Source organism: Rattus norvegicus, chromosome 1, assembly GCF_021556685.1.
Source record: "Rattus norvegicus strain SHRSP/BbbUtx chromosome 1, alternate assembly SHRSP_T2T, whole genome shotgun sequence".
Classification (NCBI taxonomy): domain Eukaryota; kingdom Metazoa; phylum Chordata; class Mammalia; order Rodentia; family Muridae; genus Rattus; species Rattus norvegicus.
The window spans coordinates 108,122,319-108,137,964 of record NC_141534.1 but is presented as its reverse complement, the minus strand read 5'-3'; the positions used below and the strand labels follow the sequence as shown (position 1 = coordinate 108,137,964).

At 52.1% G+C, this 15,646-nt stretch overlaps 1 protein-coding gene across 1 annotated transcript in view; it reads right to left on the bottom strand.

Annotated features, from left to right (window-relative positions):
* The window catches only part of Kcnc1 (potassium voltage-gated channel subfamily C member 1), a 41,783-nt gene that overhangs the window by 12,178 nt on the left and 13,959 nt on the right, over positions 1-15,646 (bottom strand).

Below are 15,646 nucleotides of genomic sequence, written 5' to 3'. Positions count from 1 at the left end.
ACGTCGCATGCTACCTGAGCCCACAGACAGGAAAGAGACTGGGTAAGCTGCTTGTTACGGTGCGCCGGCTTCCTGTTGGTTTGATAGCAATGAGATTCTCAGAACCTTTGCTCATGGAATGCTCTCAGACACAACCCATTTGCAGCCTTCCTCCCTTGCTTCCCCCTTTCCTTCCTTCTGCTCTCCCTTCTGTGCACCTACCCATTTTTCTTTTGTTCACACACCCATCTAGCTATCCACTCATTCTTTCTTCCTTCTATCCTTTCCCTCCCTTTCTTCTATTCAAACCATCTCCCTACTTCCTTCTTTTGTTCCTCCCTCTTTCCTTTCCCCCACGTGTCCACTACCCGCAGCCTTTGGTTCCCCTATCCATCCTTTCTTCCTGACACTCTTCACCAAGCATCAGCACAGAGATAAGGCTTCTCTCCACTTCTCAGAGAGCTCCCTGTTCAGCTCAGGAGGAGACATACAGGGACCCCCTGCAAGGCAGTGGGTTGAAACTATTAGCCCCTCCACCCCTTGAGGCATGTGGGGGTTGGGCGGAGAAGAGGTCTTCTGACGCCGGGAAGCTCTTCTCTCGGGATCCAGCTCTTCCAGACCTGGGATGCATGGAAGATAAACCAGGAAAGCAAAGGAGAGGCAAAAAAAGAGAGTCACCCTCCTCCAACCCCAGTTCACACAGCTCTACAGCCTTTCCCAAGTCACCATGTCCTTGGAACAAAAATGCACATCCTTATCTGCTATGCATTTGGACCTGGACCCCTCCCTGCACCTCCCTCAGAGCTTGTCCTTCACAGAGGACAGGCCAACCCCCCCAGCAGTGACCCCTGCCACAGCCTTTTCCTCTCTATCTCTCTCAACAGGGCCACTGCTGTCTAAGCTGGCTCTAAGCTTCAGTCTTTACAACACAGATACTGGTCCCCAGAGCTGCCCATGCCAGCTGCCACATCACCCACAGGGAAAAGCCCAGAGTCCCCAGCCTGGCACATCAGAATCACCGTGCCCTGGCTACGCTTGATTTCTCGGGGTTCTCACCCTACACGTACCCAGTGTGTTTGCCACGTGTGCCTCCATGGCATTCTGACCAGAATGTCTCACCACCATTGTGATTGGTTCCTTCTTCCTGAGAGACTCTGGCCATACACACTCTGTGCGGAAAATCCCATGCATCCTCGGTGCCCCGTTAATAGCCCTTCCCCTGGGTGAGGCTCCCACTGGCAGCTGTGGTACTTGGGAGGCAGTTTGCCAAACGCTCCTCAAGGAATCTCTACAACCACCCGGGGAGGCCGCGAGTCTGTCTCCAGCGAGCGATGGCTCGTTAGTGTTTGCAAAGGCTCAGGAGAATAGCTCAGACAGGGCATTGATCTCCCAGGAGTCCCATAAGCCTTCAGAGATCTCTCATTTGTCCACTCAGAATACTGATCTTTATAGGGTCGTGGGGGTCCGGGGAAAGGTCAGATCTTATTAAGATTAGCGTAGGAAGGCTGAGCAGGTGGCTTGCTTGGTAAAATGTTTGCCTTGCAAGCATGGGTCCCGGAATTCACCCCCAGAACCTGTATTTAAAATAAAAGTTGGAGGTGGAGAGGTGGTTCAGCATTTAAGACCACTTGGCTTCTCTTTCAAGAACCTAGACTCAATCCCCAGAACTCATGTGGTGGCTCGCAGCATCTCTAACTTCAGGTCTAGAGAACCCAGCGGCCTCCACAGGTACCAGGTATGCCTGTGGTGCACATCCATACACGCAGATAGACACACATATGCAGACGGACACTCGCACACATGAAATACAGCTGAAGTAAATCATTAACAAGGACAACAAGAGTCAAATGTGGTGGCGGGCGCTTGTAATCCCAGAGCAGAGGGGCAGAGACAGGTGGGACTCTGGAGCTCACTGGCCAATTGCTAAGAGGCTTGAGGGTGGGAAGCAAGAGCCAGACTAGAGCCAGATAGAAAGACTCTGTCAGGCGAGAGCTCTGATAGACTGACATCTGTCCTCTTAGTATCTGCTATCACAAGGCCAAACCACCACCAAGCAAGTACAGGGCCCCAAAGACCTCTGGGTCCATGTGGATCCTTTCTGGGCTGTGGGAGAAGCAACTTCTGGAGCGCTGAGGCACCGCAGTGTTCCATTAAGCTTAGAGGCTAGCAGGCCAGCCAAAGTCAAAACAGCCCCTCCCTCTGCCAGAAGCAAGATTGGGAGGAGAGCGGAAAAACTACCAAAGTTCCAGGACCTACTATGTGAACCATCTTGGTAGAACAGGCAGTCTTATCCCTACTGTGTCTAAAAGGAAAAGCAGGAACAGAGGTTTGGGGACCAAGCCGATGGCTTCAAAGAGTGTAAGGTAGTTGAGACAGAGGCCCAGCTTCCTCAACTCAGACAAAAATCTCTCTCACCATCAAGCTGTCTGAGCTTTGCTGAGAAGCCAGCCCTGGATTGGATGTTGACTATGGCCCCCCTCTTCCCAGACCCCCTAAGATGTGACTGATGAAGGGCAGAGGTGACTAGATCCAACTAGACGTGATTGTGGCCACACCTGTGTGGATCCTAGGTCTTGGTACCCAGACCCTGGAGCAGAAGCAGCCCTTTGAGGATGGACCAGTGATGAGAGCATCCTTGTGTGGTCCAGCCTACATCCTATGTAGCTTTCAGCCTTTGATGAGCCCCTGGTAGAAAAGACCTCATAGTATTCAGCATTCAGAGAGCATAGCTAAGACCAGGGTGTGGTGGGGTATGGGGAGGGTTGACACACACACAAGCGTGGTGATCATTGATCCCAGACAAAGAGGCAAGCCCTCCCTCATAGGCCCAAGGTAGCAAGTTTCAGAGGAATGCTGGGGTTGTCATCCACAGGGCAAGCATTGGGACCTGTGTGCCCTATATGAACTGTGTGCCGAGTCACCCACAGACCATAGTACTTAATAACCCAGCGTACACACTTACCTGATGTCCTAAGCTCAGACACGAGTGCATGGATGTAGAGAATCTAGCTCAGTGCCTGGACCACACACAGAAGACAGGAGCCAACCCACAGAGGCCTCAACATAGTATGCTACCTCACACCGGCCTGGCACACTCTGGTATACATGCACAGACAACTCATGTGCACATGGAGTAGTGTGCACATGGAGTAGTGGTGGAACCACATAGCATACAATCCCCATTCCTACCCCTCTTCGAGGACACACACACACACACACACACACACACACACACACACACACACACTTCGACCCCCTCTGGCACCCTCCTGGCAATTTCCGCTCAGCCCTCTGCCTGTCTTCACCTCATCCCCACTAGGGGGCGACTGACTTTCCCACAGGCAGCTCCAGCCTGTGTTGCCTCTCTGCCCCCTCAGTCTTCCCTGCCACCCTCAGACTGCCATTCCTGTGATGTTGGCTCCTTTATCCAGCCCTTTCCCAGAGCAGCTGGGGCCCACCATGGTCAGGATCAGGTCAGCTGATCCCTCCTGAGTCTGTGATGTGAGGATGAAGAGCTCTGTCAGGTAGCCCAGAGGTGGCTGTCTCCTAACGGCTACCCCAACGAGGTGGCTGCCTTGTAAAATTCAGGACACTCAACTGCAACTGTTTGACCGTGCTACACAAACACAAGCTGGTAGTTTCTGGCTCTTTTTATATTTTTTTTTCCCCCAGAACCAAATCACAAACCATGAGACCCACCAATTGTGTTCTGGAAAGTGGTAGCCATAGCAACAGAGCAAGGCATCCCATTTCTATGGTAACCGGGATAGTGAGGCTGTTGGCTGTAAAGTCAGACAAACCTACTAGGGATCTGTTGACTTAAGATGTTTTAGAAATCACCAAGTTATTTTTATCACAGCCCCACCCCTGAAACCATAAATTAGAAAGGCAACCTACTATCTATTGAAATGACCAATATGTGCTATGACTTCCACTTATGAATTATTTATACCACGCTTGCCTTTAGAAAATTGTGCTTGCCTTTCAGAGCTGTTCAGGGGTTCACCGTGGGGATTTGTGTTCCTACCATCTGCATTTCAGGAACAAGGTCTGGTTGGAACACGCTACGGGGACTGACAGGATGCTCGGCCACTCGCTGTGTGACCTTGACCAGTCTCCTGTCGCTCCACTATGAAAGTGAAAGCTAGACTTGGTCTCTTTTAGAGGGGGATCAGGGTTGCAGGTAATAGGAGCCCACGATGGCTAACCAGGCCCATGGTCCAGGCTTCAGGCGCGCAGAAATTGCAGCTCAGGTTTTCTGCCTAATGGAATCCGCCCCACGATGGTGCACAACACCCATCGAAGTCAGTGATGCAGAGCAGACAGGACAGACAATTGTCTTAAATAAATTGTCAGTTGAGTTGGGTTTAGAAACTGAATTAGTCTCATCTAGACTTCTTTAGCTTGGGTACACACGCAGTGTACAGGGCTACAGCGTTCGAGAGCTCAAATTCTTTCTGTTTTGTTTTATCTATAGCCTCGAGCACTAAGCCCAGAGAGGTCCCAATGCTCTGCTTGGGTCCTGACGCCCTCTCCTGCTCCCTACTCCTCCCCTGCTGCTGGCACTGCTCAGGGAGCAGTAGGCGGAAGGAGCTCCCTGCAGGGCTCTGAGGTGGTATGAGCTGGAGTGTGTGTGTGCACGGCAGAGTGTGCCCGCGGGAGCCTGTTTAGAAAGTCTGTGTGTTGGGAAAGGCATCCAGGGAAGTACGTGTAACTTCGGAGAAGGTTGTGTGCCTGGTGAAAATGTCACCAGTGTATGTGAATTCTCTCTAGGCTCAGGGAGAATTAAGTGGTGGCTGTGTGCAGTGTATAATCCCTGTGTGTTGGAGAAGACATGTGTGAGGTACATGGATACATCTATGTGCTATTGAACGGATGTGTGTGTGTGTGTGTGTATATATGTGTGTGGGTGTGGGTGTGTGCACACATACACCTGGAGGTGTACATAAGTATGATATGTGCATGAGTGTATCATATATGGCTCATGTGTTATCTATGGTATGTTTGTGTGCAAGGGGGAGGAATGTTCAAGAATAAGTGTGTGCACGTATGGGTTGTAGTGTGTATGTACATGGGATAGACCATCTCCTCGAGAGGTCAGACTGAGGCTGCTATGTCAATGACCAAGTGGAGATCCAGCTGAGAATCCACTTTTCCACACCAGAAATGGTCACTCACACACCAGTCCAAGAAAGAAGAGACCAGACGAGTAGGAGTGGAGGAAGGCCCTGGAGCCAACCCAGAGGAGAGGGATGGCTGAGCACAGTGCAGAATCTTTTTCTGAGCACTTGGTCCACACACGCCAGGATTCTCCATCCAGAGCTGGGCCAAGATCAGCAAAGGTAGTGCTTAGGCCTCATAGAAGTCAGAAGCCAGGACAGACACCACGCCCTTATGGCCCTACCCTTGGTCACACCCCAACAGGCCACAGTGACAAAGGTGCTGCAGAGTCCTAAGGTGGCGGAAGCTGTCGTCTGTTTTCCTCTCAGATGAATCTTGTACTTCCACCCTTTGGGCTTCATTAAATCATAGCATGCATAAATCCTTCAAAGGCCATTTCCACCCATACTCTGACCGTCATGCCATTGAGCCTATGGTGTCTTGACCTGACTTCTACTCTGAACTGTAGAAATGGATTAGAAACTTGAGACACTGAGGCAGAGGTGACTTGTAAGGTCTTCTGTGAAAAGCCACCCTTTGTGCAGGAATGCAGACGGAGGCACAGCCGGGAACTCGAGCTGCCTAAGGCAGAGGGACTCTTGAAAAGAGCAGAGACCCACGATGCCTGAGGGGTCATATGAGGCTCTGGCATGGGGTTCGTATCACAACGAGCTCTGAGACTTTGCTCAGGCAATGCCCTAGCATGCCTCCCTCTTCCAAGCCTTTTGGTTCCAAGGGCCCCCGCCTTCTCTGCCCTGGGCCAAGAGCAGCTCAGGTCCTTCTGTCAAAGGAGGCAGCAGCTGAGCAGAAATGACATGACCTTGAAGTCAACCAGCCTGGATTTTAGTTCCAGTTCCACTGGGTGGCCTTGGATAGTTCTTTGCTCCTTTGGGGTGTGGGGGGCAATGATGGGACGAGACTGCACACTGGAACTAGTGAGATGTTTTGTCAGATAAGGGCACTTTCCCACCAGGTCTTACAATTTGTGTTTGATCCCTGGGGTACACACAGTTACAGGAGGAAACTGACTCCTTCTGACCTCTACATGCAAGCTATGGCCCACACATGCACATATACCATAAATAAGTATATGCAAAGAGGGGGAGGAGGGTGGTGAGAGAAGGCACTACTGCCAAGAGAAAGCAGGAGCAAAGAGGCATTCAAATGTGTTACCATCCCTGCCCAACCTGCCCAGCTCTACCTGGACCACTCGGCATCAGAGAAGCATAGCAGCTGACAGCCAGAGAAAGGAGGCTATTGATCTGGGGGTCACCAGGGAAACTGAGGCACCAAACACCACCACTATCCCTCAGAGAACCAGGCCTACTCCCAGCCCAAGGTTATTTCCTATCTGGATGAATAGCAGAGTGACCAAGTCATAGAGGAACACAGTCTGATAAGGCTAGCCTTGGACCCTTGTGTGCTTAAGGCACATTGCCTGAGGGACGTTTGACAAGCTAGGGCAAAGGACCCCAGGAGTTAGCAACAAGGAAAAGGGGTGCTCCCAGACTCTGTGGGAGTGTGGACAGAGAGCTGGAGTTAGAGCCCTTTCAAGGAGGAATCTGGTGGGGTGTGGGGAGGGTGGGCAAGAGAAGATGGGACAGGCTCATGTGACTAGGGCGGCAGTGGAGGCTTTGAGGAGACTGAGAAAGCAGATGTATAAATGCGGAGTCCCAAGCCACCCAGGAAGGAGTCTTGGCTCAGCAGGTGTGGACGAGAGCAGAAATATCCTTTTCATTTATGTCCCTGGCCTGGAGGCCCCCAGGTGCACTTGGCATTTGGGGTTCATGAGGCAAGATGAGACTGCCACCTTGCATAGCTCTAATCTGATGTCCCAGGAAGCACAGGAAGGACAGGGAAGCATCTGAGGTAGCAGAGGCCTGGGGATGGCTTCCATCTGGCAGGGTTCGAATCCCAGCTCTGCCACGGACAGTCAGATAACAAGGTGGTGACCTCTGGGAAATTTAGTCCTATGGGCCTCAGATTGGGGCAATGATAAACACACTTCAGGAACTAAGACACAATTGAGGGGAACCGAGGAAATGCCCTGAGACTTCCCCAGATTCAGGGAAGAATTAGGGGGTGCAGAAATCACCCAAACTGCCAGTTCTGTGCTCTGCAGAACAAGAGTCAGACCACAGCTTCTCTTCTAACACAGGGTTTAGGGTTTTGGTTTTCCCCCTAATTTCCAGAGAAGGAATAGAGGAGCTACAACAACAGCTAAGGGAGTTTTCTTTTTCTCCTAAATCCTAGTTGCCACCTGCCTACTAACTACAGATCAGCAGCAGGAGGCAGACAGCCTTCTCCTCACGAGACCTGAAGGCACAGTCCTCGTGGCCTGTACTGCACAGACCACAGTAGCTGTATCCAAGGCCCAGCACTGAGGGCCATAGTTCTCAGAGGATGGAGAGCCAACACCCCAAGAGGTACAAGCTTTCTGCATTGAGTGCCTGACTTGGGGCTGGAAGGACTTGGGGTTTGGGGTGAAGGACAAACAAGGTCACAGGGTAAGTGGGGACTGAGCCATAGCTGCCTGTGAATTTCTATCCCAATTCCTAGCCAGTGGGTCTCTAGTGGGCCCTGCTTTTCTGGTGCTTTCCACACAGTGGCAGAGAATGCTCTGCTGACCCAGCCAGACATTCTGTTTGGAGGAGCGTGAGGTCTCTGGGAAAGAATTTTGACCCTAAAGTCTCCGAGTTCTCAGTGGTAGGTCAGTTCCCACTCTGCCCTGTAGCCCCATGATTCCCTGCATCCCATCAGCTCCTTTAAGCAGCCAGATGGACACGGCCATGTGACACAAGTCATCATGGTGGTGTCCCTATGAGCCCATCTGGACACTCCAGCATGGCTCCAGCCTTTGTCAGGCAGAGTATCAGAGGCATCAGGGGACTGTGGCTGCACTAGCTTACTGTGGCCGCCATGTTCAGAAGAGGTCTGAGATGCTCTCCTGGAAAGCATCCTGAGAAACAGGCAGTAGAGGGGACAGGTGGCCTGTTCTCACCTCTCCAGTAATATGTCAGACTCAGAAGCACACTCGGTGTCCCACATGGGACTTTCCTCGGATACTGGGACAAGAGTGTCTCCCGGTGTATGTGCTCCTCTGCTTGACATCTGAGAGGCATGAGTCAGCGGGCCCGTACTGACTGCCTGGGAACTCAGCTAACGCTTTCCTGTTTTTATCTGTTTTCTCTGGAGGTGTGTCTTACACACCTCAAACCTTTTCTAGAAAGAAAAAAACCCCACAGATTGAAATAAGATAAACAGGACTAGGATTCCCCAGATCAGGAAATGAGGAGACCCCTGTAGGACCTTCCGGGGGGCATTTGGGATCCCCCTCTGCAGATGTTTCTGTTGCCTGCAGTGGGTCACTGACACAGCCACTCACGCAGCCTTTGGACAGCTCCAAGAGTATTTATCTCTTGTCTAAATTCACTCCACTTCCTCGGGAGTGGACAGAACAGAGTGACAGCCTATACTGCGAGGTGCTGGGACCCAGCTGAGTTGAGCACCTTCCCACCAGGCTCCCTCCACACCCCAGCTTCGTGCTTCCTCAAGCCAGCTCAGGCCTGCTGAGGTTAAGTACCCACAATAGGAGGCCAGGGCTGGCACCCACCGCCCCCATCCCCACAGCCACTGCAATCACAGTGGTACACAGCTCTATCGAATGTCATCATCCTTCATGCTCGCCAGAGCACAGGACTACTCACTTCTCTCTAGGAAACTTTTAACCCCCATTCTGCAGAAAAAGAAAATTTAGATTCTGCGTATCCCTTGTAGGCAGGGCTTCAAAACAGCTTTCTCAAAAAACCCTCTGTGCCTCTCCGCTTACTCTTTGTACCCCGTCTTCATGTTTATTCCAAGTGGCCCTTGAGGGAAGGAAGACATTAGTCTTTCCATAACAGTGGCAGTGGACACAACCTTCTACCATTGACTACACGCTTTCCTACTTTGAATCTCTTGTGAACAACACACACACACACACACACACACACACACACCAAACAAACTAGTGTAGTTTCAATTGTTCCCATTCTGCATAGGAGAAAACTGAGGTCCTGAGCTCCATGGAAGAGGTAGGAAAGGAGTTTATCAGGAACCCACTAGGGACTCTTGCTCCAGTATCCACTTTATGTCATATGGGATCCGTGTGTGTGTGTGTGTGTGTGTGTGTGTGTGTCTGTGTCTGTGTGTGTGTCTGTGTGTGTGTATGTCTGTGTGTATGTCTGTGTGTCTGTGTGTGTATGGGGGTAGACTAAGAGGCGATTGTAGGACAGCAGGCATAGAGAGGGCAGTGGATGTCGCCTACGAGGGGCTACTGTTGAGTGCTCACAGCCTGTGCAGGGGAACAGGGGAAGCAAACACAGATGGCAGGTGAGCTGACATTTATTAAGCAGCTATGCAGAGAAAAATGTACCTACATATGGTGACAAGGGCCCAGAGGGGAGTGCCAGGATATCCAATGGGCCTTTATCAAGCCCTGGGGCTAGAGTGGCTTCCAAGAGGAAGCACCGGTGTGCACAGAGGCCACAGGATGAGCGGAAAATGGAGCCAGTTTTCCCTGGGGTTCCCCTGGGGTTCCAGCACCACCAGCTGCTCCTGACCACTCAGTCCCTTCTGGTACAGTTCGTTGGATCACATGGCCTCCTGATGGCCTTCCCTCTCCTTCTCCGCACCCTGCACCCCACCTCACACTTGAAGGATGCCCTGGCCCCTCTGGCTCCTCTCCATCTCCATCTCCCCATCACCCTCTGCTGCACACATAGGCTGATTCAGTTATGACTCCAATTCCGTTTCCCGTCAGGAGAACATCACACAGCACGCTCCTGAAGGTTTCCCTCCAGCCCAGCTCTTCCCCTGAATGCAGGTCTCCTGCACCCACCTCCCTGGCATCCCCAAGTGGTGTTCTCGTAACTCAGTCACGCTTAACCTGGCAGCTAAACTCCCGAGCACCCGCCACCCCCGCAGGCTTCTCCAACTCCATCCTCCCAGGACGTTCTTGCCAAAAACCTTGCAGTCATCTTCAACAACTCTGCCACACTTCACATTTAATCTGTAAGGAAGTCCTGGTGGTTCCGCTTAAACCGAGTCCCCACTCTGAGCCCTCCCCTCCCCAATGCTGCCACCTGTGCCACCCCCCACACGCCATTATCTTTCCCATGGCCCGTGGCCACGGTCTCTGGACTCGTCTCCTGTTTCCCACGTAGCTGCAGCACAAACTCAGCTCTCTGTGGAGGAGCAGCAAGGGCTCCCATTCCTCCTGTAGGAGATGCCTTGCTTGATCTGCGCCGTTGTCCCCTTCCAGCCTTCCTTCCTACTAAGGTGCACGTTGCCCTTCCTGCCTACATCTGCATCCTCAGGCATGTCCCTCAAACACGTTGGATACAGGTCTGCCTCTGGGTCTTACACCAGCCGTGCCCTCTGCCTAGAACACTCTTTTCTCAGCACCTCTGTGGTCCGTTCCCTCACCATCCGATGAGGCTAAAAACTGACCCAGCCTTGACCTTCCTCATTCTTTCTTATTTTCTCCCAGGCTACTGGCGAATCACCTTACACCAACACCCAAGCTTCACAGATGCGATTTACATACAATAACATTCACCCACATTCGGAGTCCAGTCCGATGGGCGCTCGTGACTCACATGCTTTCTGTTTCCATAAGGATGCAAGGTCGCAGATGTAGCACTTCCATAAACCTTGCCTGGCTCTGCCTCGGGGTCCAAGCAAGCCTTCTAATTAGTGGGAGAAAGAGGGACCCTTCCTCAAACCATAGAGCACCATTTTCCCATGTGTGCAGGGGTGGTCATGGGTACACACGCCTCCTGATTCATGGGCCTCAGTCCTCCGTCTGCATGTTGGGCACAGCTTCTCCCTGTAGCCTTCAGAGGAAGTGAGCCATTGTTCCTGTCTGCATTTGCCACACAAACACAATCATGGGTTCACATGCACACTCGACCCCCACATGTTGGGTAGTCGGTAGGCTCAGGTGCTAAGAGCAGACCCGGGTCTGTACTGGCAGCTGGAGTGCTCCCTGACGGCATACCTGTATACAGTGACAGTGGGCACAACCCCTTTCATCTCCTTGACAATGGGGACAGCTGCCATACAAAGACCTCAGTGTCAATGCAAGCATGGCACATAATACCCATGGTGGACACAGGTGACCATGGTACCTTTCCAGCTAGGATGCCGGTCAGTTGAAGGTGTTTATGTTGTTCAATGGCATCTGGCCCATCTATGGGACAGAAGAGCAACATAGGAGGGAATTCAAAGCCTGGGTACAGGTGCAAGATCGGGGACATTGGAATCTGGGCATTGACACTGGAATCTGGGTCTCACAGGGAAGTGATGAGACCATGTCTATTCCCAGCATCCTGAGATCACTCAAGGTGAGGAGAGACATGGGCTGTGTGACTCCCAGTGCCACCCACTCCCTCCCCACCCCACACCCAGGCCTGGCCCAGCCAGTCTGGGCTTTAAAAAGCATGAGGAAATGTCACTTTCCTTTTGGGGAGGTGTGAAGGGACGAGATGGCCTGGGTAGTTTAACGGTCGGTTTATTCAAAGGTTGGGAACAGTGACAGCCAGTGACAGCGTCTCCAAATCCTGAAGCTTGTTTTGTACCCAGACTGGACCCAAGTTCCTTCCTCAGCAAATGCAAACACACCCTGTGCCAAACCAGAGGCTCCAGCCTACCCTACATCTGCACCAGGGTCTGTCAGAGCCTTGGGACACCGGTGTCTACCTGAACTAGGACCAGGAGTTGACCAGGAGTTTACCAGAGTGGGCTCTGGGTTTGGGGTCTAGCATCCGGCTGTTTGAAGTTCAGCGGCTGCTGCTTGAACAAGCGCTACCCACTCTGACAGACTGGCAAGCTGGAAGCTGCCTGGGCTCTGCCACAGACTGCTGACTGTTTTGGCCTGGGGTGGACAAATGTGGGTGGGTACCTCCTGGGAGAAGAAAGCTCAGAGGACATCTGCCCCCCCGCCCCCGATTTAGTCTTCAAACATTCAGTCATTAATTGACTGAGCACCTACAGTGCACCGGATGTCACATGACATAACCCCCTTTGGAAATAACATCTTTAGACAATGCTTCCAACACACGGTCAGACACACAGTAGGTCAGTACTGGTGGTGACACATTCTGAGCCACGCCCACCTCACACACCTCGTGCTGCAACTCATTCAGCCCTACACTGAGTCTAAGGTTCACTCGAAGGTGTGCTGTCCCCACCCCCACGCGCCTGCTGTATGTGCCATGGAGGTCACAGAAGGACATTCGGTGTCTTGCTGCCTCTTTTGCTCTCCTTGTTCCCTGGAGATAAGGTCTCTCACCGAGTTTGAAGCTACCCTGGCAGCCAGAAGCATCAGAAATCCTTCCATCTCTACCGTCCCCAGAGCTGGGTACCAGCCGCTTGTGTGACCTCACCCAACTTCTATGCCGGTCCTAGGGATTCAGACTCTGGTTCTCCTTGCACTGCAAGTGCTCTTATCCACGGAGGCATTTCCCTGGCGGCCATGGTTACCTTCTCGGTTTTACAAAGGAAACTGAGTTTCAAAGACACCAAGTCCCCCATGATCACATAACCTGGTAGCGATGACACAGTTAGGAGTGGAAACTGGTTTGTTTGTTTGTTTGGTTGGTTGGTTTGTTTTTCTGGCGCCAAAACATCTGCTATTGACCATACACCCATCACCCAAGGGATATTTTACTGAATGAATGCGTTGATGAGGTAACACTGTGTTGGTGCAAGTGTGTGTCCATGTGTTCGTGGCCTCCACTGTGTGTGAGTGTGGGAGCATGTGTGTGTGTGTGTGTGTGTGTGTTTGTGTGTGTGTGTGTGGCTGTCTGGGTGTCTGCGTGTGGGGCTTACTTTTATGGAAAGGTTTTCCCTTGTTGTCTTGGGTCTTGTGTGTGCAGGAGCTATAATTAGCCGCAGCCGTGACTGTAATGAGCAGTTAGCTGCACACCAGGCACTCACTGGGACCTGGTTTCCCAGGGAGACTGCTGGGGCCAGTGGATGCGTATGTGCGGGGTTTGCAGCATAGTGCTGGGGAATGCTAGAACAGAGCTATGGGGTGGTGGCTGGAGCTCACATTACTGCGCTTTGTGCAAATGAACAGCCTTAGCTTTCGGCTGGAAAACTGTGCTCCAGACTGCAGCACCAAAGCCTCCGTGCAGGTCCTGCAAAGCTCACTGATTGGCCGTCCAGGCCCACAGTCCCTTTAGTGCCCTGGCCAGGTGACTGGAATAAAGTCCTGGGTCACTGTTAGAGAGTCTGGGGATGTTAGGGATGGCGGGAAGATGGTGGAACTTAGTCTAAGCTCCGGTCCTCAAGAAGACCTCATTCTTGGTTCCATGTCCCCTGCTAGGGAAGCTCACATGGCCTCCACTGCTCACCCAGGCTGGTGACTAGGAGAAAGGAGAAATGGCACCGGCCCCCAAAAGAATGAAATCACCGTGGCTAGATGGCATTCTCTATTTGCCTCCCAGTGGCTGTAGGGAGGTGGGCCTGACCAATCCCAGGTGTGTCCTTTGTGCTCTGCTTCTCACACCTTCCCAGGTTGATTCTGTTTTCCTTTCTCAGTGAAGACCTCTTGCTTCTGAGGATGGGCCAAGTCTTTGCGATCAGCCTCCAACCTGAGCTCTTAACCCACTCGGTCCACCTAAGAGCCCACCCCTGCCTCTGGCGGTCTCACTTCCTGCATCTGTGTGCTTCAATGCTCTCCCTTGAAGTTCTCAGCTTTTGAGCCCCATTCTCCAGGATGTGTTCATGTGATGGGAGGCAGCCCTTCCTCATTAGCCTCGAAGGCCAGGCACAGAAATATATCCGTTCTGCCAGCAGGAAGCCGGATGGACAGACCCACGTACACACACCACCCCTCCCCCACATGCACACTCACAACACCCTCCCATATACTCAGTCACCCGTCCATCCATTCCTCATGCCTCCATACACCTATTCCTCTGTTCATCCATCTACCCATCTACCCACCCAACCAGACACACATACATCTTCCCGCTAATCCACCCACTTGTCCATCCATCTAGTTCCCACCCAGCTGTGCATCCGTCTATTGGTATGCCCCTCCTTCCCTCCATTCATCGACACACACTCACACATTCATCTCTCCGTTCATTATTTCTTTCATCTGTCACTCACCTGTCCATCTGACATGTCATTCTTGACCACAGAACCATCATACCCCACAGCAAGAAAGAACTCAGACGGGCCCAGCTGCAGATTTCCATGACTTTCAAAATAAGAACTGAGTCTCGTCTTCTAATTACCAACTAGGTGACCTTAGACAAATAAGTTAATCTCTCTGGACTCCTCCCCCGCTTCATCAATAAAATGGGAATAATGTCAAATCCCTCTACCTCGCAAGACTATTTGGAAACACACCATGTGAACAAAAAAACCATCTATTGATTTCCTGGTCTATTCAGGCACTCCATGGTCTTAGGTGTACTTTGTACCTTTGTGGGTTTCTGTTGAGTCCAAGAAACATATACCCTAGTAGAGTATTTAGAAGGCTAGAGTAAGGAAGTGCTCTCTGGGAGCACCAAGGACAGCTCAGGCTGTTCCAGGAGTGAGGCCTGGGAAGTGTTCCACGAGGGAGGGGAAGCCAAAACTTGTCACCAAGGCTACATCCATTTTACAAATGAAGCAAGCACTCTCATCACAGAGCAGACAGGGCAGCTGGGAGCGAGAGGAGGCTGAGGAGGAGCCTGGAAGGGTGGATGGGCTGCCAGAGCCAATGCACAAGATTTCAGGGGTAGCCCCCAGGCTTTAGAAAAGGCCTGAGGGCACAGGAAGCCACCATGCTTCCTAACTCCCGGGGCTTGCACTCAAATCCTCAGATTGAGAGAGAGGGGGCAGGGGGGGGGAGGAGGGAAAATACATCTGCCTGGTGACAGCCAGGCCTCAGGAGACACAACTCTTGCTGCCCAGAAGGGAAGCCAGGGCCTGGCATTTCTGACCTTTGTGCCACTAAATATATCATTGGTGACGGTGGTTCACGGCCCTGAGGCTGTGAGGCCACCAGGCTTGTGCATTCTGCATTTCTTGGCTCGGCCAGGGCTCACTGTAAACTGAAGAATCTAAGCGTAGGCCCAGTGGGTGCTGCCAGATCCCGCCCTTAGTAGGTGCTAGCCCAGCTTCCAGGAGCCAGGCAGGCCAGGGGCTCTTCTCCTCAGATGCTCACCTCACCATAGGATGGAAACTCCTATACAGTCAGATGTCATCTGCTCAATTCCATACCATGACAGAGGAAATACCACAATCCAGTCCTGGCCATGGCCGAAGGCCTTTCCTCTTGCCTGTCTCCTCCTGACATCACTTCTTTGCCCCTGACATGGTGGTCTCCCCCCGCCCCCCACAAACACACACATGGCCTTAGTAGGAGCCGTATTCTCTCCCTAAAATCCTCTTCCTGCTGGTGATTACACGGGTTCTCCAACCCCACCATGTGTGCCTTTCAGCTGAGGAAACAAAGGCCAGAGAT